The sequence below is a fragment of the Euprymna scolopes genome, chromosome 35, assembly GCF_053919585.1.
Source record: "Euprymna scolopes isolate OS-2025 chromosome 35, ASM5391958v1, whole genome shotgun sequence".
Taxonomy (NCBI): domain Eukaryota; kingdom Metazoa; phylum Mollusca; class Cephalopoda; order Sepiida; family Sepiolidae; genus Euprymna; species Euprymna scolopes.
Window position 1 is genome coordinate 6561201 of NC_136516.1, and position 8800 is coordinate 6570000.

The following is an 8800-nucleotide window of genomic DNA, read 5'->3' on the forward strand; positions in this document are numbered from 1 at the left end:
TTGACGAACTCATAGCATTTTTTATTGTTCTTTTTTTGCTGTTTGTTTTTTACATAGTCACAACTTATCAAGGTCCGGAGGCCACTCGATGATAAGGGTTATTGCGTGTACAGTATCAATACGACAACATCGTAGCAATCGTAAGTAATTGAAATGGAGATTTGATTAATTGGATTACTTAAGGGGGCGGTTTACGGTTTATCAGGTATTTGTTTATGTTGGACTTGAAGACATCAAGTTGTAGTCAGGTGGGAAACAGGCAAACGGAAGAGAGTTACACAAGAAAGAAGCTTTGTTCATGGAATGTACGTTTTGATTTAGGCACAGATAAAGAATGGGGAAATTATTGACAGTGGTTTACGCTAGACGGGTGTTTTTCGTGAAAGATTGGCGAAGGGGCATAAGAGATTAAATCTCAGACGCGCACCTACCATGGAAATAACGATAAACCAAATACAGGCTAGTAACCTCTCTTCTGTGGGACCGAGGTGCAGGTAGGAGAAAGGGCATCCTCTACGAAGTCTATTTTGTACTCTGTCAAGGTAGGATAAGCTGTTTTAGCAGCTCCTTCCCAGATATGGCAGCAGTACTCCATCCTTGGACGTACTTGGCTTTTATATAGATAGAGAATTGAATCAGTAGCGAAGTATTTACTGGAGTGATAGAAGGATTCCACTGTTTTTCTGGCGACCTTAGCAATAGATTTGATGTACATGTTCCGTTTCAGATCAGGAGTAAAGGTCAATCCCAGACGCTTGTTAAAACATGGAGCCTCCCCAAGACGAAAGCCATCCATTTCAATTGTTGCCAGATAAGGATCAGAGCGTTGATAATGTAAAGATAGAAGCTTGGTTTTAGATGCACGGCCAGCTCCATTGCACCACGCGCTCAAGATCAGAGGAGAGAGAATCAGAGAGAACTTCGTCATTTACGGCCTTTGATGCGTTGCCATAGTGGGTAGTGTCATCAGCATAGATGTCAACGAGTGATTTAAGTATGTGTTTTGGGATATCATTTATGTATATCAGGAAGTGAGTTGGGCCAAGGATGGACCCCTGAGAGACTCTAGCCTTAATACTGTGGGCTTCTGATTTCTGCCCATCAACGACTACTCTTCTTAACCTATAAGAGAGAAATGATTTAATAATTTTTCGGCGTAAATATCCACGAGCAACCTGAAAAGCAACAAAATTCCACCTTTTCATTATAAAGATCTTTAGATGCGTGAAAAAAAAAAACTCTATTCTTTTGAACTTCTAGATTCTGGAAATCCCTCTCAGTCTTCTTCCTGACTGATCTTCAGAAGATTAAATGTAATTTCGCTGCTCAACTGCATATATAGTACTACTGTACATATTTCCCAGCTAGTAGTCTTTAACGTGCAGGTGATTTTTGGAGTGAATACAAGTAGCAAAAATTTACTGGACAGATGTTATAAAATAATTCCAGCCAATGTAAGCCTTTCATGGATAGACAACGCTTTCGGCTTTTTTGTTGTTATTTTGACTCTGACTGCGGTAAGCTTGGTCACTTGAAATTCAGGCGATTTTCGCTTGGGAAGAAAATGCTCTTAGCTGTAATTTTCTGTTTCCAAATCAAATATAAAATCCAATTTTTAGTTTCTAAATTGGAAACGGTTGAATTCGTTCCGATCGAGTTCTAGCAAGATTACGTTTTGTTAAACACGACAGGCTGCTTTTGCTTCTGGGCAGTTCGAACCAGTAAACACGCGTACTGCACAACGCGAGCAATAGTAATTTCATTATTTACCTTAAGCGAAGAATATGGTGTGAGTTTTAATAATGCGATTTTATCAAATATGGTTGCATTTCTTTTTTTTTTTTGCTACAAAGGAGTCACCAGTTATTAAGACCCGGACGCTACTCGAGTATAATGGTTAATGAATGTACGATGGTAGTTTAGTATTCGTTTATGGTACAGATTGTGAATCATTAGATTATATAAGGGAACGATGCAACAAGAACTTGATAAACATTGGATTTGAAGGCTACCATAATGTAATTGGGGGGGGGGGAGATCAGCTACTAAGTTTTGATGCCGGTTTGGAACTTTATCAAGGCAAGATATAGCGTGCTGAGCAGCTACTGCCCAGATGTAGCAACAATAATTCATCCTACGTCGTACTTGTCTCTTATAAAATGAAATACCTGCTGGAGCAGTAGAGTGATCCAACCATTTTTCCAGGGATCCTGGGAACAGATTTGATGTATGTGTTTCATTATACAACAGGAGTGAAGGTCATGCACAGAAGCTCGTCATGACATGGTTCTTCCCATTTTTCATTGTTTATACGGTCCCGAGCAACGCCGGGTAGCCCTGCTAGTATATATAAGAGGCGTCCATTTCGTTTGGGGGCTGAGGGAAATCAAAGCAATTAGGATGAAAAGAGAGAAGTTTAGTTTTAAATGCATTTAATTAACCAGACAACATTTCCCTAATAGCACCATTTGCTGAAGACCAGAACAAAGAGAATAAGAAAGATCTTGGTCATTGCCCTCATTTGAACTGTTTCCATAGAGTGCTGAATAGTCTGCATAAATGTCTATCGGTGATCTAAGAATGTAATCGTTCGAGGCGATGTTGGCAAAAACGTTGATTCTAGAGAATCTTAAATCATGTCCGCGCGTTCAATGTTGAAACCGCTTTTTAATTTTAACCATGAGATAAAGACGTTGCTGTCGTAAGCTGAAGTACAATAATCCGTGTTGTCAATTTTGTGGATTTCCCTAGAGATTTGGAGATTTTGTTTGCAACCTAGCCGATAAATGTTTGATCTAACGTCTGCAGGGTTTTTTTTCTACAAAACATAGAGATATTGGACAACCACAAACAGGTAATTTACTATTTCACATATAAAGAAAAGCGCTGGATGCAGTTAAATGGGCTGGTAAACAGCAAAACAAAATAAAATACATACAATAAGCAAAAGCTCAGCTAGAATTCGTCACTGTCAACTTTCTCTCTCCAGCACATGTTCCCCACCACCTCTGCCAACAAGCATTTTATTAGAAAGCTAACCCTATTTTCAATTTGCATATGTGTGTAGTGGGAGATGAGATTCCATGAAACTACACCATATAAATCCATGGCTGCCATCTTTAATTTCTCTCTCTCTCTCTCTCTCTCTCTCTCTCTCTCTCTCTCTCTCTCAGATTCCATCCGAAGGTAAGTTGTATGACCGCACACTACACACACGTGCGAGCGCTTTCTTCTTTGATTATTACATTCAACTCTACACTCCCCCATGATCTCCAGGCCACACATGTGGCATGGTGGACGTAGTCATTTGTTGCGGGCACTCCTACGAAGGGGGTTTGGCTGGGCTACTTTCTTCTTTGATTATTACATTCAAGTCTATACTGGAGAATATTTTAAACAAAACTAAACTTATTCACTTGCTAGAAAAGTAGCATTTATTGCCTTTCGTAATAATTATTTATTTCCTCTTCTTTTAGCATTTTTGTAGGTTTAAAACTCGCTATAACGACGATTATTCAAAGTACTTTTTACAGGGAGACTACCAAACATTGTATACTAAAATACGATCTGAGCACTCCCCTTAATTTCAAAGTATATATTCACTTCGTAAAAGTGTAGAAAGCTTAACAGTCTAACATTATAAAAAAATAGAAACAGCAGAAACTTATACCAAACGCAATAGAATTTTGTTATTTACTGGCATGTATACTTTTAACGTAATTAAACTACTTTTTTTTCTAATTTCAAAATCTTATGTGCGATGTTGTTTTTACTTAATTCAATAAAAAATAAACAATGACCGCTTATCGCTTAACGGGTGAAGAGACTTAATTCCTGAAAAGTTGTGAGAAATTACTTATTCTACAATAAACTCTAATTCTTGATAAGTGGTGACTGCTACGTGAATAAATGTTGGTTGGTTGTTTTTGTTTTACGGCATATCAACCTTTTTAAGGTTATTTAATGCCGAATCTAGTTATTCTGAGGAACAATTTTTAATGGAGTATATTTATTTTTTAAGTCGGATTCTATTTAACCCAAAGTTTGGATCCAACAGGTACTACCACTCCGGATCAGTAGACATGGGAGCAATGGCAATTAAAGGGTGGCTCCACACTCCTCAAGGCCCGCAAGGATATAGTTTTAGGTCATATGCAGGACTGTGAATATATGTTCGAGTTTCACTCTGAAATTTAAAGTTAGTCCTAGTCATATATATTTTTTTAAATATAATCTTTCTAGAATAAAGTCTCTAATGGTTAAGCGACAAGTAACGAGTTATTTGTTGAAAATACAGTTGAAATAAATAGAATAAGCACGAGTGAAAAACGTTATCGTCAAACAATGCTCTCTTGTATATATCTCTGTTTATATCGACTGCGCTACGGGCCCTGAAGAGCGATCAAACTTGAACTTTTTGGTTTTATAAATCCGTGTTTATTTGTTATCTGATCTTTTGTTGTGGCGAGTCCGTAGCGAAAGGTATATTATTGAATTAATTAGAATTCTTATTGAGATGCGTCATTTGTTTATTCATCCATTATTTATCCATTTATTTACTGCAAACTATTATCCTCATCTAGTAGCTGTTCCCCGACGTTTCGCCCAATTATTCCTCTGGCCTTCGCCAGTAACAACTATGGAAGACAGTAATTGATGAGTTAGGAGATTCGGCGTTCTTATCTCGTCGCACTTAACGACCTGACGAAGGCCAGAGGAGTAGTTTGCTGAAACGTCGTGAAACACCAGCTAAAGAAAGATGAGGATAATAGTCCGCAATAAATAAATGAATAAATAATCTACTGAACATCTCAAGAAGAATTCCAATGAATTCAATTACTTTAGTAGATTGTTGGGATTGAGGAAAAATAAATGGTAATTAGAGGAAGACGCAGTCTGCAAGGGTTTGCAGACTCCACCATAGTACAACTAATGGAAAGAAAAGAAAAAGAACAAAAATTACGATCACGCCCCCCGTACAAAGGTACGTATATCTATACATAAGCACACTCAAATGCACACATGAATACAAGAATTAGAGCGCATATTGACGTAAGATCATAGATGTCCATGTCTTCCTAAACACAGAAGATAAATACATGCACACATTCGTAAGTATTCTGGAAGAGGCCGCGGGTGGGGGGATGGCCAGCAGATCAATAGGGAGAGATAAAAGGGTACGGAATATATAAATTAATGGAGTTACATGAGGTACTGAGGAAGTTAAAGGGAGAAAATCTGGAATTGATGTAAAAGAGATTTTAACGGGATTATTTAAAGTTAAGTAATCTCAAATAATAAAAAATAGGGTTTCCTTTGAAGTATGTATATATCAACATGTTTAACCATTCATAAACTTCATTTTACATCTCAATGAATGCATTGACGATGATACTTACGGGATTTAAAGGCGGACGATTAAAAGATATATCTGCCTTACTTAAAAAATGCTAGTTTTATTTTTGGTATCATTAAACCCTCAGACACACTTTTTGGAGATGAGGAGGCTTTGTTTTATTAAAATCAAATGATAAAATTATTGTCCAAGACTTATTGCCCATCTCAATAAAAACATCGTCTCTGAAACTATCGTACAATTTATTAGTTTTGTTTTTTCTTCCTTGTGAAACCGATTTTTTATTTTTTATTTTAATTATAAATTATCAATAATTTTAATCAATATATATATATATATATATATATATATATATATATATATATATATATATACTAGGTGTACCCGGCCTCGCGTTGCTGTGGCTCAGCTTGTTAAAATGGAACATATTCCTCAAGAAAAATTGCATTTTGTTCGTTTATTTACTTTTATTATTTTTTGCAATTTTTTTAATCAATAAAAGTTGTTACTTTTTTCCACAAAAAAAGATTAATTTTTTGCCATAAATTGTTAGGTGAATATATTTTCAGGTAAACTTGCACTTTTTTTTTTAAAGAAATCTGTCAGTAAACGTTTCTCTTTGAAAACGGATTTTTTTATTATAAAAAGAACAGATGAATGCTTTATATGAACACTGTAAATAGTTATGTGAATGTAGAAAAAAGTTTGATTTTTTTTCAAGAGAATGTACAAATTATTTTTTTAACAGATGTTCAGAAAATAAACAGAAAAAATACTTCCATCATTAATTATGCAGAAAAATTAATAAAATGTTGATTTAGTGTTTCAACATTATGCTTATAAATTACGATAAAACTTGCTGAGTATGCGCTGTTTTACAGTTGTTGTAAAAATGAAACGGAAAGTTCAATTTCGCTCCGTTTTAATCTTTCTTATTTTTTTAATTGTGCCCCCCAAACCAACATAATCAAAACAGTAACATTCAACAAGTGTACTTTATGTATATAAAACACAAAATATAAAAAAAAGTTAATAACGAACGGGAAATAATTCCATTTTTAAACCAAAAAGTCAGTTTATTATATATCTTTTTGTTATTTTTTACCAGTCCAGCTTACCATTCACATTGGAAATGTCGACATTTATAGGTTGTCGGGTACGTTTACAACGAATAAACACTCCAATCTAGTAGATGTATCAGAATTTTTGTAGGAATTTTTGACACCCCAAACACGAAACTGCGAATAAAATATAAAAAACTCGTAATTTCTCGTTTAAAAGTGGGTTGTTTATTTTCTTTATGGATTATACTTTCAAAATAAACTATTAAAATTGTTTTAAAAGTAATAGAAATATTTTTTATATTTTTTAAAAAGAAGTAATGAATTTTACGAACTCAATATTGTTCAATTTTTAAATTGTAAAAATCTATCAAAGTTTTTCTTTTGATTCTAATTTTACGATATTTTCAGGATCAATGTGAAATTTTATGCACTTTCCAATAAACCAAATATAATATTTTAGACAAACGGTTTTTTTAATTCACGCCCCCCCCATTTTCAAGTGTCTATTAAAAAGTAAATAATTAATTTACTCACCAAGTGTCTATTAAAAAGTAAATAATTAATTTACTCATAAATTGAAAAGAAAAAGTCAATAAATAATATATATTTAAATTTAAAACAAAAAAAAACGTACTGTTTTTAGAAATTTACCTGTAAAGTTCGAAGTTTTTTTAAAACCACGTTGTTTGTTTTTTCTTTTGTTTTTTTAATGAAGCCTTGGTCTTTGCTCCTTTAATTGAAAAAAAAATTAGGGCTTGGATTACATTTTTCGAGGAGTTATAAGCTTGGAAAAACAGGGGGGCGAATAATTAACGCCTCCCATTTTGAAATGTCTATTAAAAAGTAAATAATTAATTTACTCACCAAAGTGTTATATATCACAAATTGAAGAGAATAGGTCAATAAATAATATATTCAAACTTAAAACAAACAAAAGTAGTTTTTTTTTAGAAATTTACCTGTAAAGTCCGAAGATTAAAACCTTTTAAAAAAAACACGTTGTTTGTTTTTTGTTTTCTTTTTGGTGAAACCTTGGCCCTTGCTCCTTTAATTGAAAAAAAATTAGGGCTTGATTTACAATTTTCGAGGAGTTATAAGCTGGAAAGAAGGGGTGGAATTATTCACTATTTTTCACGAAATTTTTGACATACCTACCAATCTACCCATGTAAGAACGGCTTTCAGAATAGACACCCCTAACCTTGCCAGCATACCCGAAAAGCTATAAAAGTTGACGTGTCGAATGTGAACGATGAGTTGGACGTAATGTAAAAATGTACCGAATTTAAAAGGGAACGAAATTCAAATTTCCGTTCCATTTTTACAACAACCGTAAAGCAGAGCATTCTATGCGAATTTTACATAACTTACTCTATTAATGCTATTTTTTAAGCACAAAAAATATTTAGGTTTGGCTATAAATTTCTAAACTCATTTCTCCCTAAATAATTTAGTTGACTGAAATAGGAACCTAATTGAATCTTTAATTTCCTGAATAGTATGTGAGATAATCATTTTTCTTCGAGTTCTATCGGATTCATTAATACGGAGTTTAGGGACTTTTTTCGTAATGTTCCTGAAAAATTATTTTTTATTGTTACAAATTACGATGCTTTATTTATATAAAAAAAGCAAAAATAAATTCTTGCGTTTTTTATTTACTACTGAAAACCATAACTTTAGTAAGGGTATTTTTTGTTTAAACAAAATAAAACATTTTCACTAAGAGTTAAGTAAAAATAATTAGTTCATTCTATTTTGCGATCATTATTTGATAAATACTGAAATTTTCATTAAAATTGGTTAATATCCTGATTTTTGGTGAATTTTAAAGTAAAGGGAGGAGTCAAAATGTTTATACACTTTGAGCGTCCGCATTCATTTTGTCTGGACCTACCATTTTTCAATGAATATTTGATAGGAAAGCGACGACGTGTGGTTAATTAAAATTAAATTTCAATCGCATGGTTACATTATCAATAATCATGTGATGAAACCCATTGAAAATTTACCGATATTGTAAACACATTCTGTGTGGTGGTGAGACCAAAATATCCTTTACATGCAGTGTTGGCAACTGAGATTTAAAAAAAACCGCGAGATCAGGAGGTAGAAATGTCCAGAAAATCGCTAGATTTTTAACTTTTATCGTCTGAAATTTTCGAAAATCGCTAATTCACCCCCCTCCCAAAAAAAAACTCCATATTTTAACTTCCTACCATAAAAAATTATAAATATAGTATATTCAATATATAAAGTATTCCGTGTTTTCTCACTATATGTTTCTGGAATTATATTGAAGCGGTTAGCTCCCCAGAAGGCTTACATATTTTATCAGCTAGTTTTACCTGTTTTCTCAGAGAGGGTATTTTTTTGGGCAA